Source organism: Chiloscyllium plagiosum, unplaced genomic scaffold, assembly GCF_037043375.1.
Source record: "Chiloscyllium plagiosum isolate Xiang-an unplaced genomic scaffold, Cpla_swu_hap1 HiC_scaffold_1, whole genome shotgun sequence".
Classification (NCBI taxonomy): domain Eukaryota; kingdom Metazoa; phylum Chordata; class Chondrichthyes; order Orectolobiformes; family Hemiscylliidae; genus Chiloscyllium; species Chiloscyllium plagiosum.
In genome coordinates, this window is record NW_028270139.1 from 74,916,042 (window position 1) to 74,937,480 (window position 21,439).

At 41.0% G+C, this 21,439-nt stretch overlaps 1 long non-coding RNA gene and 1 other non-coding gene across 3 annotated transcripts; both read left to right on the forward strand.

Annotated features, from left to right (window-relative positions):
• Positions 1 to 3,070: 3,070 nt before the first annotated feature.
• On the forward strand, positions 3,071 to 10,654 carry LOC122550310 (uncharacterized). Of its 2 annotated transcripts, none has more exons than XR_015757432.1 (5): positions 3,071 to 3,085; positions 3,888 to 4,282; positions 7,286 to 7,387; positions 8,471 to 8,537; positions 10,146 to 10,654. It is a non-coding gene; the product is annotated as an uncharacterized LOC122550310 (long non-coding RNA). The 2 variants fall into 2 exon arrangements; XR_006311813.2 differs by lacking the exon at positions 3,071 to 3,085 and adding an exon at positions 3,471 to 3,485.
• On the forward strand, positions 7,029 to 7,145 carry LOC122556064 (small nucleolar RNA SNORA26). The gene has a single exon (XR_006313454.1). It is a non-coding gene; the product is annotated as a small nucleolar RNA SNORA26 (small nucleolar RNA).
• Positions 10,655 to 21,439: the final 10,785 nt, after the last annotated feature.

Genomic DNA, 21,439 nt, shown 5'->3' on the forward strand with positions numbered 1-21,439 from the left:
TGCTCTATGGGTGATATAATTTGTAGTTTCTTGTTATGCATTTGTGACAGGAAAGGGCTGATGCCCGAAACGTCGATTCTCCTGCTCCTTGGATGCTGCCTGACCTGCTGAGCGTTTCCAGCACCATACTGTACCTCAAATGCTGATGTCTTTACTAGGTTTGTACAATGCAATGTACCTGTTCTAATAATATATACCTATTTGTCATAAATAGGAGAAAATGAGGACTGCACAGGCTGGAGATCAGAGTCGAGAGTATGGTGCTGGAAAATCACAGCAGTTCAGGCAGCAACCAAGTAGTAGGAAAATCGACATTTCAGGCAAAAGCCCTTCATCAGGAACAAGATTATTTTGCATAATTCTCATGCCCCTTCCTTCAACTTAGCAACATCTTGAAAAATGTCCATATTACAGAGGTGGTGGTGCTGGACAGCTTAAAAAGCATAAAGGTGGATAAATCCCCAGCACCTGATCATGTGTACCCTTGAATTCTGTAGGAAGCTAGGGAAGTGATTGCTGGGCCCCTTGCTGAGACATTTGTATCATCAATAGCCACAGGTGAGGTACCAGAAGACTGAAGGTTGGCTAACGTGGTGCCACTATTTAAGAAAGGTGGTAAGGAAAAGCAAGGGAACTCTCGACCAGTGAGCCTGACATCGATGGTGGGCAAGTTGTTAAGAGGGAATCTTGAGGGACAGGAATTACATGTATCTGGAAAGGCAAGGACTGATTAAGGATAGTCAATATGGCTTTGTGCATGGGAAATCATGTCTCACTAAATTGACTGAGTTTTTTTGAAGTAACAAAGGGGATTGATGAGGCCAGAGTGGTGCACATCATCTATTTGGAATTCAGTAAGGTGTTCAACAATGTTTCTCATGGTTAGCAAGATTACATCACATGGAATATGGGGAGAACTACCCAATTGGACACAGAACTGGCTCAAAGGTAGAAGACAGAGGGTGGTGGGGAAGGGCTGCTTTTCAGACTGTAGGCCTGTGACTAGTGGTGTGCCACAAGGATTGGTGCTGGGTCCACTACTTTTCACCATTTATATAAATGATCTGGATGTGAACATAGGACATATGGTTTGCAGATGACACCAAAATTGGAGGTGTAAGTGGACAGCAAAGAAGGCCACCTCAGTGTACAACAGGATCATGATCAGATGAGCCAATGAGCAAATAGTTTAAGATGGAGTTTTGTTTAGATCAATGTGAGGCGAAGGTCAAAGAATCTTTCACAAGGTAAAAACGAGAGGAATTTTCCATGGACTGTCAACTTGAAATAGACTTTTGTTGAGGATGAAGGAGTGAAAACTTCTTCAGCAGAAGTGTATGCGTCATATTTCAAATACCCTTCATCAATAAGATGAGGTGAGATGGGTGGCAGAAAGTTCTTCACTGTGAGGTGTGGAATTCAAGGCTGCAATAAATGATCAGCTCACTGAAAACACAGGTATACTGTACAAGCAACTTGATGAACAAATCTGGGAGAAAATAATATACATGCCACATAACTAAGATGGCTGGTTGGCAGATAGCTATAGAGTCAGAAAGATGTACAATATGGAAACAGAGACTTCGGTTCAACTCATCCATGTCAACCAGATATCCGAAATTAATGTAGTCCCATTTGTTAGTTTTTCGCTCATATCCCTCTAAACCCCTTCCTAATCATATATCCATCCAAGTACCTTTTAAGTGTTGTAATTATACCAGCCTCCACCACTTCCTCTAGCAACTCATTCCATACATGCACGACCATCTGTGTGAAAAAGTTGCCCCTTAGGTTCTTTTAAAATTTTTCCCCCTTACCTTAAACCTGTGCCCACTTGTTTTGGACTCCCCCACCCCTGGGAAGATCTTGTCTACTTACTCTACCAATGCCCCCCATGATTTAATAAACCTCTAGACGGTCACCCCTCAGCCTCCAATGTGCCAGGGAAAATAGTCACAATCTATACAGCCTTACCCTATAGCTCAAACCCTCCAACCCTGGCAATGTCCTTGTAAATCTTTTCTGAATCCTTTCAAGTTTCACAACATCCTTCCTATAGCAGGGAGACGAAAACTGCAAACAGTATTCCAATAGTGGCCTAACCAATGTCCTCTGCAGCTGCAACATGACCCCCTAACTCCTGTACTCAATCCACTGACCAATAAAGGCAGCAACAGGAGGTGGAAAAGTCAAAGTTCAGGTGTATTCCTGAAGAAGGGTTACACCCGAAACATTGACTTCTCCACCTCCTGATGCTGCCTGGCTTGCTGCGTTCTTCTAGCCTCCTGCTTATCTACCTTGGATTTCAGCATCTGCAGTTTTTTTTTCTTTCCAATAAAGACAAGCATACTAAATACCTTCTTTATTATCCTATCTACCCTTCACTTTCAAGGTCTCTGTTCAGCAACACTCTACCATTAAGTATAAAAAGCCTGCTCTGATTTGCCTTTCTAAAATGCAGCACCTCATATTTATCTAAATTAAACTCCAGCTGCCATTCCTCAGCCCATTGGCCCATCTTATCAAGATTCTGTGCTGTCTACTTCACCTCCAATTTTAGTGTCGTCTGCAAACTTACTAATATACCTCTTGCGTTCATATCTTGATGACGTACATTCGTGCTACTTTATATTGGTGTCATAGCAGCATCACATGCCTGTGAAACTTTGTAGGAAGGTGGGCTTTTTATCTTTAAAAAGCATTCTGGAATAATGTACAATTTACTTTGGAAAAATGGATTTCAGAGGGCCAGCTAATTTTTTTTTCTGGTTTCTGACTGTAATGTTCGTGGCACCACTTCGGTTTTCAGTCCTTCAATTTCTCATTGGTCGTCCACGTGAACTCCGCGGCCTTGTCCAAAGGAGGCGAAACTCCGAAGTCTCGCTCGGTTAGCAGTGCTGCCTCACAGCATCAGGCACCCGGGTTCGATATGCCTTTGGGTGAATGTCTCCTTCGGGCTATTCTCCTTGTCAGAGGAGGTGGAGCTCCGTGATCCCGAATACTGAGGAACTGAAAGAGGCGGCTGTAGGCCGAGACCTTGCCCACACTCAGCGACAGGGCACACGGGATCGAACTCCGGCCACAGGTGACTGTCTCCATGACCGCACTATCACTGGCTGTCGACAGTAGGGAAATAGAGGCTCCACACACTCAGTTTTGGAGGAGCTATAACGGGAGAAGGGTCACCACACACGAAGCGCTAACTCTGCTTCTCTCTACAGCTGCGGTCAGATCCGCTGAGTTTCCGATTTTGTGCTAGTTCATTACAGGGAGAGCTGCCAGTTCCGCCGTCAAACTATCCGGTTCACCCATAAGCCAGCAGCGCAAGGAGGCGGTGCTCTGTGCTCTCCTCCCGGGTATTGGAGGAGCCATAAAAACCGATGGGCCCTGCCCAGTGAATGGTAAGGGAGGCGGGTCCCGGGCCCTCTATAAAATGGTCCTCCCTCCACTCCCACTCCCTTTGCTCGTGCAGCAGCGGACGGAGGGTGAGTGAGTGTGAATGAGGTCCGGCTCCGCGCGCGCTCGCAGTGTGGTTAGGCCGCACTAACATCCAGGAGGGTGGGAGCAGTGAAGCGGGGCGCTCCCTCATCAGTGTCCTGGCTCTGCTTCCATCCGATCAATGGCTGGGGGGGAGAATAGAGACAGAGTGGGTGCGAGTGTTGGCGGACACGCTGCCCGATCCCAAAGAAGTGGGTGTTTTGTGTTGAGTTGGGGACGTGAGGGTAGTCGGTGCTTTATTCGGGGCCTGGTTTTTTTTGTGTCGCGATGACTCCTCAGGATCCCAGGAAAGAATTTGTATAATATACAAAAATGATGTTGTCTAATCGGTCAGGCGTTGCACTTTGGGCGGATTGAAATTACCGAGCGTTTTAATGTTTCCTTTAAAGGACCTGGACACGAGGGGAGTCCAAGAAATGGCGATTGAGAGCAGACCAGCGGCAGCTGGAATGGTCCACGTGGTTCAATAGCTGAAAGTGTGTTGCTGGAAAAGCGCAGCAGGTCAGGCCGCATCCAAGGAGCAGGAGAATCGACGTTTCAGGCTTGAGCCCTTCTTCAGGAAAGGCTTGTGCCCGAAACGTCGATTCTCCTGCTCCTTTGATGCTGCCTGACCTGCGCTTTTCCAGCAACACATTTTCAGCTCTGACCTCCACCATCTGCAGTTCTCACTTTCTCCACGTGGTTCAATATTCAGGCGACTGTCCGTAATCTCTCGCGATAAGATACGCCGCGGAGCGTGTTTCAACTCGCCGTAAATCAGTTCAAAACCAGTCCGTCATTAATGGTGAGTTAACGAAGATGGCTTTAATAATGGTGCAGATGGGTTAGAGGCCGGCCTTTTCCCAAGCGGTTTATATTTGCCTACAATATCATAGTCAGATGTCCACGTAAACAGACCCTTCGGTCAAATTATTCCTTGCTGACAAGATAATGCAACCCAATCTATCTCTCTTGCCAGCACCTGGCCCATATTCCTCTAAACCCCTCCAATTCGTATACTCATCCAGATGCCTTTTAAATATTGTAGCTTGCACTACTTTGGCAGTTCATTCCACATGTACCACCCTCACTTCATTTTAAAAAGTTACCCCTTGGGTCCCTCTCCTCTTTTCTCCCACCCCCACCCTGCACCTATTCACTTGAGTTCGGGACACTCCCACCCAAGGGGAAAACCATATCTAGGATGCTGGCCTGATATCTGATGTAGGGAATATCCCTGGCTCAGTTTTTACCTTGGTCTGTGCCACTGACTCAGTATTAAGACTGAGGCAGAAATGCTGACTCTCTGGGAGATAGAGCTAGAAATCTGCTTTTAAAAAGAGAAAAATACCAAATTGAATGGGTAGGGTTCATCTTGGAAAGAGATTGACAAATTATGCCTTGATGTTGATCATGCTTGAGCATAACTATACCAATTAGTGAATTCAGCTTGTGGGTTCTGGCTTACTCCAGCATTTAGAACATAAATAGGAACAGGAGTAGGTAATTCAGTCCCTTGAGCCTGTTCTGCCATTTGATACAATTTTGGCTGATCGCTTCTCTGCCTCAACTCTACTTTCCTTTTAACACTCCATAACCCTTCAACAGGTTATTAAAAATCTGTCTATCTCATTGAATTTCTTCAATGTCCAGGATCCATATGTTTCCATCATTCTTGAGGTGAGGGTGTTGTTGGCTAGGGCAACTGCTGTGGGTATAGAGTTACGTGTAGTCCAAATAGATAAGGGAGTTTCCATCCCTAAGAACATTAGTGAACCAGATAGGTTTGTCTAGCAATCAGCAATTTAATTATGGTCATCTTTGACTTTTAATACCAGCATTTTAGTGAAGTCAAATTTCACTCTGCTGTGGCCAGATTCAAACTTGGGTTCCCAGAATGTTAGTTTGAATTAACAGTCCAGTGATACCACTTAGTTGCTCTTTGGGTAGTGAATTCTGCCAATTTGCAACCCTTTGAATGAAGTAGCCTCTTGTCTGCTTTAACTCTGCCACCCCTTGACCTGGATTTCTAGATTGACCCACATGAGGAAATATCTAAAATGCTAATATTTAGCATTTTATATACCTCAATTAGATCTCCCATCATAACGCCTGAAAATATAGGCCTAAACTGTTATTGTTCCTTAAGACAAATGCTTTCTCTCGAATGAATTTGTGGACGATCTTGTTTGACACTTAAGTGCTCCTTTTTCTGAGATGTCCTTAAACAAGATTTTAAGCTCTTTTGTTTTTAAAGTGCTGGAGAAACTCTGCAGGTCCAGCAACATCTATGAAGGGTGCAGCAGAATGAATGTTTTGAATCCATATGACTTTGTAAATTTGGAAAATCCTTGCATCACTATTCAGAAACAACTTCAGAAAAGGACAGCAGCACAAATTGTAGTAATAAGTGTGGATTGCATACCAAGTTGACCATCATTACTATGTGGCTGTTTGTGTCACAACATGCTATTGTGTCCTTGCAGAGTCATGTTACCAGAATTAAAACAAACAAGTTGTCTGACCCAGACTATGATAAAATTGAGGTTATGCAATTTTGAGTCCATACAATTTGTAAGTTGCAAATTCTTGTAATTAGTTTTGCTATCATTTAGAAAGATATTTTGTAGAAGGAACATTTGCTAACAATATAGAATCAGACATTTATAGGAAATTAGATTACTTTCAGTGTGGAAACAGGCCCTTCGGCCCAACAAGTCCACACCGCCCTGCCGAAGCACAACCCACCCATACCCCTACATTTACCCCTTATCTAACACTAGGGGCAATTTAGCATAGCCAATTCACCTGACCTGCACATCTTTGGACTGTGGGAGGAAACCGGAGCACCCGGCGTAAACCCCGCAGACACTGGGAGAACGTGCAAACTCCACAGTCAGTCGCCTGAGGTGGGAATTGAACCCAGGTCTCTGGTGCTGTGAGGCAGCAGTGCTAACCACTGCCACCGTTCCATTTCTAATTAACCTGTGGAGATTTGATTGTAATATTCAGTGTAAGGTCAAATTCTGCCTATCGATATTAAATATATTTAAGTTAAACTTTTTATTTCCAATTATGGACTCAACCATTGCATTTTGGATTATTATTGCAAATTGTCTATCTCCTGTTTCATTACCCCAGAAATTGATGCAAGCTCCAAGCTTTTGCTGCCAGAAAGGGGGGTAAAAGTTGCATGTGTTGAAAGCTGCACCAAGGGCTAAATGAGTATGCACACTGTTTTTCCTGTTTGAAATGGTGTAACTCTATTTCAAATAGAACTCCAAAGATGTAATTGTTTCAATGGCTATGTATTTCATGAGTTAAGTTGCCTAATGTAAAACGTTGGAAGGCACAGATTTGATACCTGGTAAATTTCAACTAGTGAATGAGATGTGGCCCCAGGGTGGTTCCCACTAAAGAAATATTTTAATAAGCCAATTAAATGGTCACATTTCATGTGGTACTATTATTGCAGCAAATTTGATATCAGGTGGATTGATATTCATCTGGGCAGTGTCAAATGTGCACGTCCACATGACCCCTTTACAGCTTTGCCCATTTAAGACTGTCAGTGTCTTAAGTGGCCAACACAGGAGGGTAGATAAATTTCACCATAAAACCCAAGGCAGTGTTTGTTGTTGCTTTGGATCCTGTCTAGTGGAACATGTTTTGTAATATTGCAAACTGTCTTCTAAATTGATAGATTCAACTACAAGATTTGTAGGTGAATTTTGTTGAATTGGTTTGTGAAGATGAAAAGTTTTGGCAGTTTGCATGTTTACTAGTAACTTTATTTTTCTATTTACAGGCAAATGGAAAACTGAACAAGTGACATTGGGCAGAAGAAATGGGAATTTGAATGAAATGCCATCAAATAAGATTGGGGGAAGAGAACAACTTGCATCAAAAGGTTTGAAGTCATTTTTTGGCTCCCACTCCATTATTGCCCATTTAAGACAGGCAGTATCCTAGTTCTCTCTCAAGCCCAAAGCAAAAGGATCAGCTATATCTTGCTATCAACTGTACTTAAAGATGGGAATTCAGGCAAGTGTATAGAGTCCACTGACAAATTGAGTTTGCAGGGACATACAATTTGCCTTACAAAATAAGAACTTTAACAATTATGTGCTCAATTTTAATGATTAAAATTTGTGTGGAGAAAGTTGTAATAAGAACACTGAAAAGTGGGAAATGATTGACATTTGGAGTATGCTATACCAGTGAGAATTCCTGTAGTGTTAACTCCCATGTCCTTCATTAGTAACTCAGTCTTTGTTCACATGGGCCATATGTAAATGTGAAAAATGGTGTATAACTTCCATGATGCCTTGGTTGGTTAAACACAGTGCTGTGTGGTTTGAATAATTCCATTTTAGAAATTGCACTTGGCAGTCTTGCCATGGCTGCCAAAGGGTGATTGGTTTTCCTTTAGCTGGTACAAAACTTCTGTCCAGCCTTGGATCCTGTTGGGGGACCGTTTTAATTCTTAAACTTATTCCAAATCGCTAACACAGATGAAATTTATGTTCAAAATTGCCACTTTGACAAAAATCTTGCCTTTCTAATATTAAAAAATTCAACTGGACAATTTAAATATTCCTGCAGAAACCAATGTGATCAAAACTTGAGCACTTTGACCCCCAGCTTTGCATCAGGGAAATGGTGTCTTTAATGGCCAAGAGCAAATGGGGGAGGGCAGGAGGAGGTCAGAGGGAAGGATAAAGATGTCAGTCTCAAATCCAAAATCAAACAGTTGCTGCTTGGGATTATGCGAAGAAACTTGGATAATTTTGAATCAAAGTTTGACATCCACCTAAAACACCCAAATCCTTGGGTGACCAGCGTAAAACTTTGAACATTTAGCATCATTTGGAGTTTTCATCGTAGTTCATACTTGACCTTGTTAAATGGTGTTAAGTCTCTGTACTATTTGTAATTGTATTGAATAATGCTGATAGTACTTTCTCTCATTCACTTTGTTTTTCTCAAATAGAAAAGCTGAACCATGAAGAAAGTGCTTAAATAATACACCTGGAGGAACATGAATGATATGTGCAGAGGTTAGATATTTGAATACATTGAAATCTCTTAATCCTATCCCTTCCAGCTTTGTCTATTTAAGACAGATTCTTAAATGAGTGTGGTTTTTAAAAGGGTACGGTCATTTTCTCTAAAACCTGCAGCAAAGGGATTGTGTTTTGGATTCTGTTTGGATGAGTAAATTTCTTTTTGTATTTGTTTACCACATTATTTTTCTCAAATACCTCACTGTTAAAGCACAATAATATCATGTAGGCAGGCTGGTATCTTCTGTTGTCATTCTAATATTCCCTCCAATATTTCACAAGGAATCTGTTCCTGCCACCTCCTGTTTTGTATCAGCATACTGCCTCTATCTCCCATATACATTGATAACAATCAGTTCTATCTTAGATGCTCCTTGATTTACATTCTCTACAGCATGAGCAGAACTATCCACTATTTGGAAAACACAGAACAATGTCTGTCTTTCATAAGTGCAACTCCTCCCTTGTCACCAACATCTCCCTTCCTTATGGCTGTCATACTGTTTTCAACCCTGTTCTATTTGACCATCAGGCTGATGCATTCAGGCCACCAATAAAATTGATTTTCAGTAGTCTATCATAGATTTATTTCACTCAGCTGAAAAGTTTTCATTCTTTCCAAATCCCTCCATGACCTTGATTCCCTGTTCAGCCTGACAACCCTTGAATTTTTGAGCTCCAGTTGTGGCTTGAGTGCCCTTAATTATTGCTGCAATGCTGGCAGCTGCATCTTCAGCTCCCAAGCTTGCTTGGTCTGGAATTCCCTTCCAAAATATCTCCTTTTGCTTCCTCTTGAGCTGATGCCTAAAATACGCCCTTAATCTTTTTAATATGCCCTAAAATTTTGCATTGAATATAAAGATCTGTTTCATAGCCTTTTAATGGGCACTAGATGTTTGGCCACAAAGGTGTAATGGCAACACCAACTGGTCTTATATTTTCCTACAAAGTAACAATTGACCAGGGTGAAGATGTGCATTTTGTTTATTCATTGTGTAAAAGAGGCCCATTCAGTCTGCTTGAACCTATCAACATTAATTCCTACTTCCCAGTAAGAAGAACCTCAATTATCCAAACAAGATGGGCGGGCACTATTTCATTCAGATAATTTGATTACTTGGTTAATTCGGGGTGGGGGGTGAGTCTCAAAATAGCACAGACCAACTTTTTACTGCAGCCTTTTGAAAGGTTCCATCTTGTCCCTATACAGGACAATGTTGAAGAGATTCTGTGGGAAAGGGGGGGGGGGTTTAGGGTACACCCCTGTGTAGAACTCCAGGGAAAGTGGGGAGAGAGCGAGCAGTCAGTCAGACTGCTGGGCTCTTTGATGTCCAGGACTGTTCTTGGCAGCATTTAATCATGTAAACAAAAGATGCGAACAGTGTTGAGACACCTCTTTGATGTAATGCTTCTATTGAGACATCAATCGTCTTTGGATAATTAAGGTTCCTCTGTATTTGGTCCATAGCCTTGAATACTTTGTTTCTGTATTCTTATGAATGATCTTTTGAATGGCTTTGAATTTTAAAAATTGCCAATGTTTGTTTTTGTTCAGGGATACATTTAAATAATTTTGAATTGATTTGAAATCTTTTTTTACAGGTATGCCAGCAACCTGTACATGTCATTGTAGTGGTTGTGGATTGTGATCATGAAGGGGGAAGCTACAAGTCACTTGTGAAATAAGCATTTTCAGTAGAAAGCTTGTTATCCAAACAGCATTAATCATGTTGTAGCCAATTTGTTTTGACAAAATGTTATATCAGAATGACAATCTGACTAATATTTAATTTCTCATGATAAAATGAACTTTGAGGGGGTTGAGGGAAATGGATTGTAAAATTGACTTGCAGAAACAGGTAATCAAAGATTTGAGACTTTGTACATGTTCTTAGTTTACCTGCTTAAACTGAGTATGATCTTCAGAACAGGTAGGACTTGCCTCAGCCAGAGAGCCTGGATTCAAGTTAACTGCCATGGCACCACAAGTTCCTTGAGACTTTGTATTCTTGAACATTACTGAGATTTATTTAGCATTGTGCTTGCAGATAGCTTCATAAGTCTGTTACATAATTATTGATTCTATGCACCAATAAACATATAATGCCAAAGTTAATGTGTTTTTCTAAGTTTACTTGCTGAAATAAACCACCTGTAGTGCTGATTCACTAATCATTTTATAGACTGATTTTAAATTGCAGTGTTCTGGATCTTGCAGTTGGTTTACAGTCTGGTCAGTTGTTTCAAGCCTGGGAATTCAGTGCAACAGACAAGGCTTGGTCTCATTTGGCAACTCTCACCTTTAACACACTTATACCCTTTAACATTCCACTTAGTGGTGGAAATAAAACCAGGCTGTCTAAGGCATCCAGTAGTAGTGGCAAATAGACCTGTCCATACTAACTCATCATTCTGTATGCCCATTATCAGTGAGAAATGGTTAGACTTTGAACATAGCTAGCAACTCAAGACCAGGTCACCATGAGGTGCTGTCTCAACAGAATTTAATCTCATGGCATGGTATGTTCCCTGCTCTTATGAAGCCAAGGAAGAGTGCAGGATAGGTTCCAGAAGTAGGATCAGGTATTAAGTGCGAACAACTTGGCAAAGCTGCTAAACAGAAATGGGAGGTAAGCAAATTAAGTTCTGCAGTCCTGACCTATCCAGTTGTGATTTGGTGGACAATTGAAACAACTCACTTGAGATGTTCTTTCAGCCCTGGTTATGTAATTTACCAGGATATTGATCCCAGCATGGGTCAAGTGAAGCCCATTCTAACAGATTAGCTCCTTTCTATTGCAATACTGGTACTAGTATCCTTTGAACTGAAGCCCATTCCCCTCATATCAATCTAGCAATTGAGATTATTACAATGGAGGTTCTGATTTTCAATTTACTCTTTAATGCTCAAAGGTTTTTGGCAACACCTTTCTAATAAGACTGATTATGTTGGTATCCATGTGGAGGATGATGAAATCTGTCCTTCCTCTAAGTTCTTCATTCTCATGGGATGTCTTTAACCCTGGTACTGGGGTGATGAGTCTGGCCACTAACTACACTGTCTCCTTCAGCACTTTGTTCTTCCTTGCTTGAATGGTACCGCATGCCATGTTGCTGAGGTTGGTTTGCTCATTCTCCATGCAGTTCTCACTGTCATCTGCACATATTACAAGAACCTTTTAACATGAGTAATGGCAGGGGCTGAGTTGCCTTTTAAACCGAAAAGAAATTGCACTTTATTTGTAAAATAATGAAATCACCTAAACACAGATGGAAAGCCTTACTTTAAAGATTAGAAATATTCACCAATTAATTTGTGCTCAATTCATGTAGTGTTAGTCAACTGTTAGTTTCACAGCAGTTAGCCTGTTGATCCACTCCTCTCATTTGTGCCTCTGGGTCCCTGTTTCCATCTCTGCATCAAATTTTCACTGAACTAAATTGCTAACAGTAGTACTTGGCTGCAGTTTCATGCTGACTATGCTTGACTGGATTCTGCTTGGCATTAAACTTAATTTCCTTCAAGTGGATGGCATTGACTTAAAAGGCAGCAGCCTTGAAATGATGATTGAGTTTACCTCATTGTACATTTAGCACAATTGTAATCCAGTTACACCTCATTCAACAGTCAATTTTGTATGGAATGAGCCACACATGGTGTGGAGAAAATAGAATCACCAAGAGAGTTCTTCAAGAAGTAGGTCTTTTATTTAGAACAGTACAACACAGAACAGGCCCTTCAGCCCACAATGTTGTGCTGACCATTGATCCTTATGTATGCACCCTCAAATTTGTGACACTGAGAAAGCAGATTCTCAAATGCGCATGAACCTTAGGGTCTGGATTTTGTTTTGTTTGTGTTAGCTTATCAACATGTCTAACTATATTAATCAAAGTACCTCACTCAAGCTACACAATAAACCAGTGATGTTAGTTCCTGTTATGAGTAGAATGTACAACTAATGTTTTAATGTCTCGGTTAGATATTTATTGCTAACTCTCTGCAACAATGGAATTCATTCAGACCCTAATTAATGTTTTCCTAATGTCATATTAGATATTTATTGCTAACTCTGCTATAGTGATCTTCTATTCCAGACTAACCTGTCATGATCGATATTTAGCTATTCCATTTATTACAGTAGTGCCCCCTGTCTCAAGCTGACTCTACTATTGATTAGATATTTTAATGTAATGGTCCCAATCTTGTCATAATAACACAACAATTAGTAGAGGTAGTTTTTCTGTTATCTCATCTCACCATAGTGGCCTTTCAGCCTTAACCTTACTCTAATTGTTGTAAGTATTCCATTATTCTTATCCCATCCTGCCTTCCACAAACCACAGTGCCGGTGGTCTTCATGCTTTAACCGTTCCCGTGCTTTCATGTTCTTTATTTTCAATACACGTTGCAGAGTTGAGGCTTCTGAAAAGCTACTACATTGAAAAGGGCAGTGTTAAGGAACCTTTGTGAAGGAGACTGGGTTTGCTCACAGCAACTTTGATTTTCCCATTCTATGCATTTCTGAAAAATGTGTTGCTGGAAAAGCATAGCAGGTCAGGCAGCATCCAAGGAGCAAGAGAGTCGACAAGTCGAAGGGCTTATGCCCGAAACGTCAATTCTCCTGCTCCTTGGATGCTGCCTGACCTGCGCTTTTCCGGCAACATGTTTTTCAGCTCTGATCTCCTGCATCTGGAGTCCTCCCTTTCTCCCATTCTATGCATTTGTTGACTACAAGCTTCTATTCATTGAGGTAATAGTGAAAATGAAGTTATCTGTCACAAATTGAGCTGTTAACTTATGGTTTGAAAGCAATGTATTACAGCTGCTTGGTACAGATACATCCACCATGGTGAGGGACAGGAACTAATCAAGTAATTCAGCGAAGGTAATACTGAGGCAATTCACACTTTTTTAAAAATAGTTTAATAGATTTTTTTTGTAGACCAGTTTATTAACAAGAATTTGTAGGCCTGTGTAAACATTATGATTCTGAATGTTACTGAATTGAGCACGCAGAGGGTGGTTGTGTATGGAATGAGTTACCAGAGGAAGTGGTGGAGGCTGATTACAATTACAACATTTTGGCAATTTAGTTCAGTGAAAATTTGATGCAGAGGGGGAAACAGGGACCCAGCTTCTGGATGGGTTTATGGATGAAGAGTTGGAGGGATATTTGCCAAATGCTGGCAGATTGGGCAAGATTAATTCAGGATATATGGTTGGAGTGAAGGATCTTTTTCTGTGCTGTTCATTTCTGAGCTCTAACTCTCTAACTCTAACTCTTGATTTCAGAGAAGCATTAATAGTAATATTTCAAGATATCCAAAATGGTTCCTTTATGTATTTGAAAATGGTTGGGAATTTGGAAAAAACCTTTGCTATTGTCAGGAAAGGCAAGAATGACTTTTCAATTTGAAGTCTTTGAAATGAAACTGACCAACAGGGAAGGTCTGTAGAAGGTATATTGCTATCTGGAACTTGTAAAGTCCTCAAATTGCTGTGGCACAGAAAGAGGCCATTCAACAGTGAGTCCTTTTGAAACCATTGGTCAATTCTGCTTCCACCACACACATTAATAGTGCCTTCCAGGTCACTACTATTGTGTAAAAATGTTCAACCTCAACCATCCTATACATCTTGTCTAAATCCTAATATCTATCCCCTATTTGTTTTGCTGTTAGCTAATAGAAATGGCTTTTCTTTATCTATATTATCTTAAATCTGTCATCACCTTGTGTACCTCTGTCAAAATCTCCAAGCACTTTTGATTCAAGTAGGAGGACCTCCACTTCTCCAATCTAACCTTGTAGGTAAATTCTCAGGCCATTTTTTAGTAATTGCTGCACCTTCTCAACATTCATAGCATCTTTGAAGTGGTGACCAGAATTGGATGCAATACTCTACTGTGGGGGGGTGCTGGCCAGAATTTTGAAGAAATTCAGACAAGCCTCTTTGGTAATAAACACCCCTCTTTATTCCATTTGCATTGCTAACGTCCCACTATGACCTATAACACTGAAGTTCTGTCCTAATGAAATCTCAGCTAACTATTCTGTACGTGCTTTAAAATTCTGCCTCTTTCTGTCCTTTATGCCAAAATACTTCACACAAATTTTACCTGTTATTTGCCTGTTCTGCGAGCCGATGTTCTGTTGCAGTTGATTGGAATTATGCTCCCACAATACCAAGTTGTGTAAGGCAGCAAAATTGCTAGTTAGTTTAAAAACAAGTTGAAACTCTGACACCTGTACAAAAAGACAAAGTCAACCAAAAAGCAGCTTCTTGAAACTTTTTTAAAAGTGCAGTAAAAATGCAGGCGTAAAATTATTGATGTATATTAGTAATGTTTAACTGCAGATACAGCGTGGGTTATTCTATCCCTGCATAAGCTCATCTTCTGAAACTTACATTCATTCTATTGACCCCACTTCGATTATTCCAACGTGTTCCTGACCAGTAATCCCACATTGTAATCTTTGTTGTGGTTCTGTTTACCGAGCTGGAAGTTTTTGTTGCAAACGTTTCGTCCCCTGGCTAGGCGACATCATCAGTGCTTGGGAGCCTCCTGCGAAGCGCTTCTTTGATGTTTCCTCCGGTGTTTATAGTGGTCTGTCCCTGCCGCTTCCGGTTGTCAGTTTCAGCTGTCCGCTGTAGTGGACCCAATATACCAACCACTACAGCAGACAGCTGAAACTGACAACCGGAAGCGGCAGGGACAGACCACTATAAACACCGGAGGAAACATCAAAGAAGCGCTTCGCAGGAGGCTCCCAAGCACTGATGATGTCGCCTAGCCAGGGGACGAAATGTTTGCAACAAAAACTTCCAGCTCGGCGAACAGAACTACAACAACGAGCACTCGAGCTACAAATCTTCGCACAAACTTTGAATTGTAATCTTTGCTATTCAAAACTACTCTCACTAAATCCTAGTCATTATCCTTGATATATATTTAAGGTAATCTTGGTCATAATCACAAATCACTTCAAAACACATTGAGAATTTTTAAATAAGCTTGTCTATGTGCTGCTCAAGCAAATTAAGATTCTCATAACAAAAAAACAAATATTTGGAGAAGCTCAACAGGTCTGGCAGTATCTATGGAGAAAAAACAGTTAATGTTTCAAGTTCAGTGATAATTCTTCAGACCCTCCTTTATTTTAAGATTCTTAATCTTGTTTTGGAAGTCCCTACATAGCTTTGAAGTTCACCCCTTTAAAGCTCTGTAAGCCACTTAAGCCTCATGCTGTTCAATGTCTGCATCCATTTGGTGCTGGTCTCTTGAGCAACTCCAATCTGCATTATGTTACAATTGATGGCATACTATCAGTTGCCAAGACCCTAATTCAAAGATTCCCTTCCTTTTTTAATGTCGTTTACACATTCCTTACAAATCTCTGATCCATTATTTGTCCATCTCCCCTAACATCATCTAATGAGATTTCATGACAGATCATCCTTTATGATAACACTCCTGTTAAACATCTTTGGACATTTTATTACATTAAATATACCATATAAATTTAAGCCATTGATGAAATCCTTCGGAATTGTAACATGAGAAGAATGTCCTGCAGAATGAGGGAGGTAAGGGTGACCAGTAGTGTCCTTGTTGTCTGCATCTGTGGGAAGTGTACCCAATTCCAGCTCCTCAAAAACCACATTAGGGAACTGGAGCTGGAAGAACTTTGGATCATTTGGGAAATGGAGGGGCTTATTGAGAGGAGTTACAGGGAGGTAGACACACTTCAGGTAAAAGATGAAGGTAGATGGGTTACCGTCAGGGGATAGAAAGAGAACCAGCAGGCAGTGCAGGGATCCCCTGTGGCTGTTCCCCTCAACAAGTATACCGTTTTGGATACTGTTCAAGTTGACAACTTACTAGGGATAAGCAATGGGGCACATGCTTCTGGTACAGATTCTGTCTCTGTTGCTCAGAAAGGAAGGGGGAAGAGGTGCATAGCATTAGCCATTGAGGACTCCATAGTTAGGGGACAGATAGGAGGTTCTGAGGGGATGAGAGAGACTCATGGTGTGTCGCCTCCCAGCTACCAGAGTTCATCATGTCTCCAATCGTCTTTTCAGGATCCTTAAGCGAGAGGGGGAGCATTCTCCAGTTGTGGTCCACATAGGTAGAGAGAGAGATGGGGATTTAAAGCAGAAAGTCAGGGAGCTATGATGGAAGGTTAGAGCTAGAACAAATAGTTGTTATCTCTGGTTTGTTGCCCGTGCCATGTGCTGGCAAAGCGAGGAATAGGGAGGGAGAGAGGATTTGAACTCATGGCTACAAGAATGGTGCAGGAGGGAGGGTTTTGGATTCCTGGATAACTGGGGCTCTTTCTGGGGTACGTGGGACCTCCACAAACAGGATGGTCTTCACCTCAACAAGACTGGTACCAATATCCTGGGGGGGATATTTGCTAATGCTCCCCAGGTGGATTTAAACTAATCCAGCAGGGGAGGTGGGAACCAAAATTGTAGTTCAAGTATATGGAAAGATGAGAGTAGTGAAGTCAGAAAGAAGATTTCAAGATCGCAAGAAGGCACTGGCAGGCAAGAAGTTGGTTTGAAGTGTGTCTACTTCAATGCCAGGAGCATCCGGAATAAAGTGGGTGAACTTGTAGTTTGGGTTGGTATTTGGGATTTCAATGTTGTGGCCACTTCAGAGACATGGGTAGAGCAGTGACAGGAATGTTGCAGGTTCTGGATTTAAATGTTTCAGTAAGAACGGAGAAAATGGTAAAAGGGGGGGTAGTGTGGCACTGTTAGTCAAGGACAGTATTACGGTTGCAGAAAAGATGTTTGAGGACTCATCTACTGAGGTAGTATGGGCTGAGATTAGAAACAGGAAAGGAGAGGTTACCCTGTTGAGAGTTTTCTGTAGGCCACCAAATAGTTCCAGTGATGTAGAGGATAGGATAGCAAAGAAGATCCTCGATAGGAGTGAGAGTGACAGGGTAATTGTTATGATCTTTAACTTTCCAAATATTGACTGGGAATTTTATGGTTCAAGTACTTCAGATAGGTCAGTTTTTGTCTAATGTGTGCAGGAGGGTTTCCTGACACTATGTAGACAGACCAACAAGGGGTGAGGCCATACTAGATTTGGTGCTGGGTAATGAACCCAGTCAGGTGTTAGATTTGGAGGTAGGTGAGCACTTTGGTGATAGTGACCACAATTCGGTTATGTTCACTTTAGTGATGGAAAGAGATAGGTAAATACTGAAGGGCAAGAGTTATAGGTGGGGGAAAGGCAATTACGATGCAATTAGGCAAGATTTAGGATGCATAGAATGGGAAAGAAAACTGCAGGGGATGGGCACAATTGAAATGTGAAGCTTTTTCAAGGACCAGCTTTGGGGGTTCTTGATAAGTATGTAGCGGTCAGGCAGAAAGGAAGTTGTCACAGCTGTGGTTTACTAAGGAAGTTGAATCTCTTGTCAAGAGGAAGAAGGCGGCTTATGTTAGGTTGAGATGTGATGGCTCAGTTGCTTGAGAGTTAGCCAGGAAAGACATATATAGAGCTAAGAAGAGCCAGGAGGGGACATGAGAAGTCATTGGCGGACAGGATCAAGGAAAACCCTGGTGCTTTCTATAGCTATATCAGGAATAAAAGAATGACTAAAGTAAGATTAGAGACAATTAAATATAGCAGTGGGAAATTCTGTGTGGAATCAGAGGAGATAGGAGAATCACTAAATGAATAATTTTCATCAGTATTCATAGTAGAAAAAGACAATGTGTTTGAGGAGAATACTGAGATACAGGCTACTAGATTAGATGGGATTGAGATGCAAAATGAGGTGTAGGCAATTCTGGAAAGTGTAAAAATAGAAAAGTCCCCTAGGCCGGATGGGATTTATCCCAGGATTCTCTGGGAAGCCAGGGAGGAGATTGCAGAGCCTTTGGCTTTGATCTTACTAACCCATCCTTATTGTATACAGGAATAGTGCCCAGAGGACTGGAGAATAGCAAATGTTCCTTTGTTCAAAAAGGGGAGTAGAGACAATCCTGGAAATTGTACACCTGTGAGCCTTACTTTGGTTGTAGGTAAAGTGTTGGAAAGAGTTGTAAGAGATAGGATGTATAATCATCAAGAGAGAAATAAGTTGATTCAGGATAATCAACGTGGTTTTGTGAAGGGTAGATCGTACCTCACAAGCCTTATTGAGTTCTTTGAGAAAGTGACCAAACAGGTGGATGAGGGTAAAGCGGTTGATGTGGTGTATATGGATTTCAGTAAGGCATTTGATAAAGTTCCCCATGGTAGGCTATTGTCGAAAATATGGAGGCAAGGATTGAGGGTGATTTAGTGGTTTGGATCAGAAATTGGCTAGCTGAAAGAAGACAGGGGATGGTGATTGATGGGAAATATTCATCCTGGAATTCAGTTACTAGTGGGATACCACAAGAATCCATTATTGTTTGTCATTTTTATAAATCACCTGGATGAGGGCATAAAAGGATGGGTTAGTAAGTTTGCTGATGACACTAAGGTCAGTAGAGTTATGGATAGTGATGAAGGATGTTGTAGGTTACAGGGAGACATAGATAAGTTGCAGAGCTGGGCTGAGAGGTGGCAAATGGAGTTTAATGCAGAAAAGTGTGAGGTGATTCACTTTGGAAGGAGTAACAGGAATGCAGAATACTGGGCTTATGGTAAGATTCTTAGTAGAGTAGATGAGCAGAGAGATCTCGGTGCCCAGGTACATAGATCCTTGAAAGTTGCCACCCAGGTTGATAGGGTTGTTAAGAGGGCATATGGTGTGTTGGCTGTTATTGGTAGTGGGATTGAATTTCGGAACCATGAGATCATGCTGCAGTTGTACAAAACTCTGTTGCAGCCATATTTGGAGTATTGTGTACAGTTCTGGTCACTGCATTTTGGGAAAGATGTGGAAGCTTTGGAAAGAGTTCAGAGGAGGGTTACGAGGATGTTGCCTGGTATGGAGGTAAGTTCTTACGAGGAAAGGCTGAGGGACGTGAGGGTGTTTTCATTAGAGAGAAGGTTGAGAGGCAACTAAATTGAGAAGTAGAAGATAATCAGAGGGTTAGATAGGTTGGACAGTTTCCTCAGATGGTGATGGCTAGCATGAGGGAACATAGCTTTACATTGAGGGGTGATAGATGTAGGACAAATGTTAGAGGTAGTTTCTTTACTCAGAGTAGTAGTGCTGTGGAACGCACTGCCTGCAACAGTAGTAGACTCACTAACTTTAAGGGCATTTAAATGGTCATTGGATCGGCATATGGACTAGAATGGAATAGCGTAGCTTTGATGAGCTTCAGACTCGTCCCACAGTTCAGCACAACATCGAGGGCCAAAGGGCCTGTACTACGCTGTAATATTCTATGTTCTAAAAACCATCACAATCATGTATATTTAGAATAGAATAGTTAAACCATATATTCAACCCTAAACATTTATTTAAAAAGAGGCATTGTGAAACTTTAAATGATTCAACACATGTATTTTCAAAAGATGCTTCAGAGTTATATATGTTTTGAAAAGTACTGGCATAGAATACGTGCATTCCTACTACTGAAAATAGAAGTGTTAAAAGTTTACAACTGAATCTGGGCTGTTTTTGCTTAAGTTGAATCAACAAAATTAGAAAAATGGAGAAATGAATTTAAATCATACAAAGACAAATGGGATAATGCAAGTTAAAAGCTATTTCTATATTTTATGAATTTCTAATTTTTAAGTAAGGTTGTCTATGTCTTTCGAAGTGATTTGTGATTGACCTAGATCACCTTAAATGATTATAGTTAGGTGTATAGTGATACTCCAAGTAGTTATCACATTACCCTGTATTTTTATTTTTAACAACAAATAAACAATTGTGTAGAGACAGAAATGGCATTAATTTCCATCATATTGGACAAATTAGGAAAAGTGTACTTTGTTTCAGAACTGTTGGCCTGCATTGCACAAAAGGGTTTAAATCTTCAATAGGCAGAAACATAATTGAAGGATATAATCATAAATAGCAATCATGTTAGGATGTGGTTTAAAACAGGTCAGTGCACCTGCTGTTATACTGGAGTGGAAGTAAAAGCTTTGAAGTAAAGATCTGAGGAAAACTTTCTCCTCCCTTTAAATCTTTTGATGCCTTCAATTGCCATCCTTTGATCAAAGATATTTCTTCTAAATTGAGTTCCAGTTTTAATATTCAAGATTAGGTTGCATTTTGGCACTTTTATGAAGATAAATTTTGCATGAGATTACTCTCAAATGATGCGTCTCATGATGAATTCTTCCAGGGAGGCTTATGAGCTCATTTGATCAAACTTTGGTACTGTCAAATGTACATGTTCTCCCAAAATATGAAAATACCATGTACATGCTTCTGTTTTGAGTTTTCCTTCAGCTATTGTATAATATTGTGATCTAGCTCCTGATTTTGTTTTGATTAATTTTTATTAAGCATGCATTCAATTCTATGTTCTAAAAAATTCTGGTCTCCCTGCTATAGAAAAGATGTTGTGAAACTTGAAAGAGTTCATAGAAGATGAACCCTATAGGTTTGAGCTATAGGGAGAGGCTAAATAGGCTGGGGCTATTTTCCCTGGAGCTTCAGAGGCTGACGAGTGACCTTATAGAGGTTTATAAAATCATGAGGAGCATGGATAGGGTGAATAGACAGTTTAACCTGAGAGGGGAAAGATTTACAAGATCTCGAGGGGGCAGATGGTGTGTGTATGGAATGAGCTACTAGAGGAGATGGTGGAGGCTGGTACAATTGCAACATTGAAAAGGCATCTGGATAGGTACATGAATAGGAAGGATTTGGGCCAAATGCTGGCAAATGAGACTAGGTTTATTTAGGATATCTGGTCAGCATGGATAAGAAGGACTGAACAGTCAGTTTCTGTGCTTTACATCTGT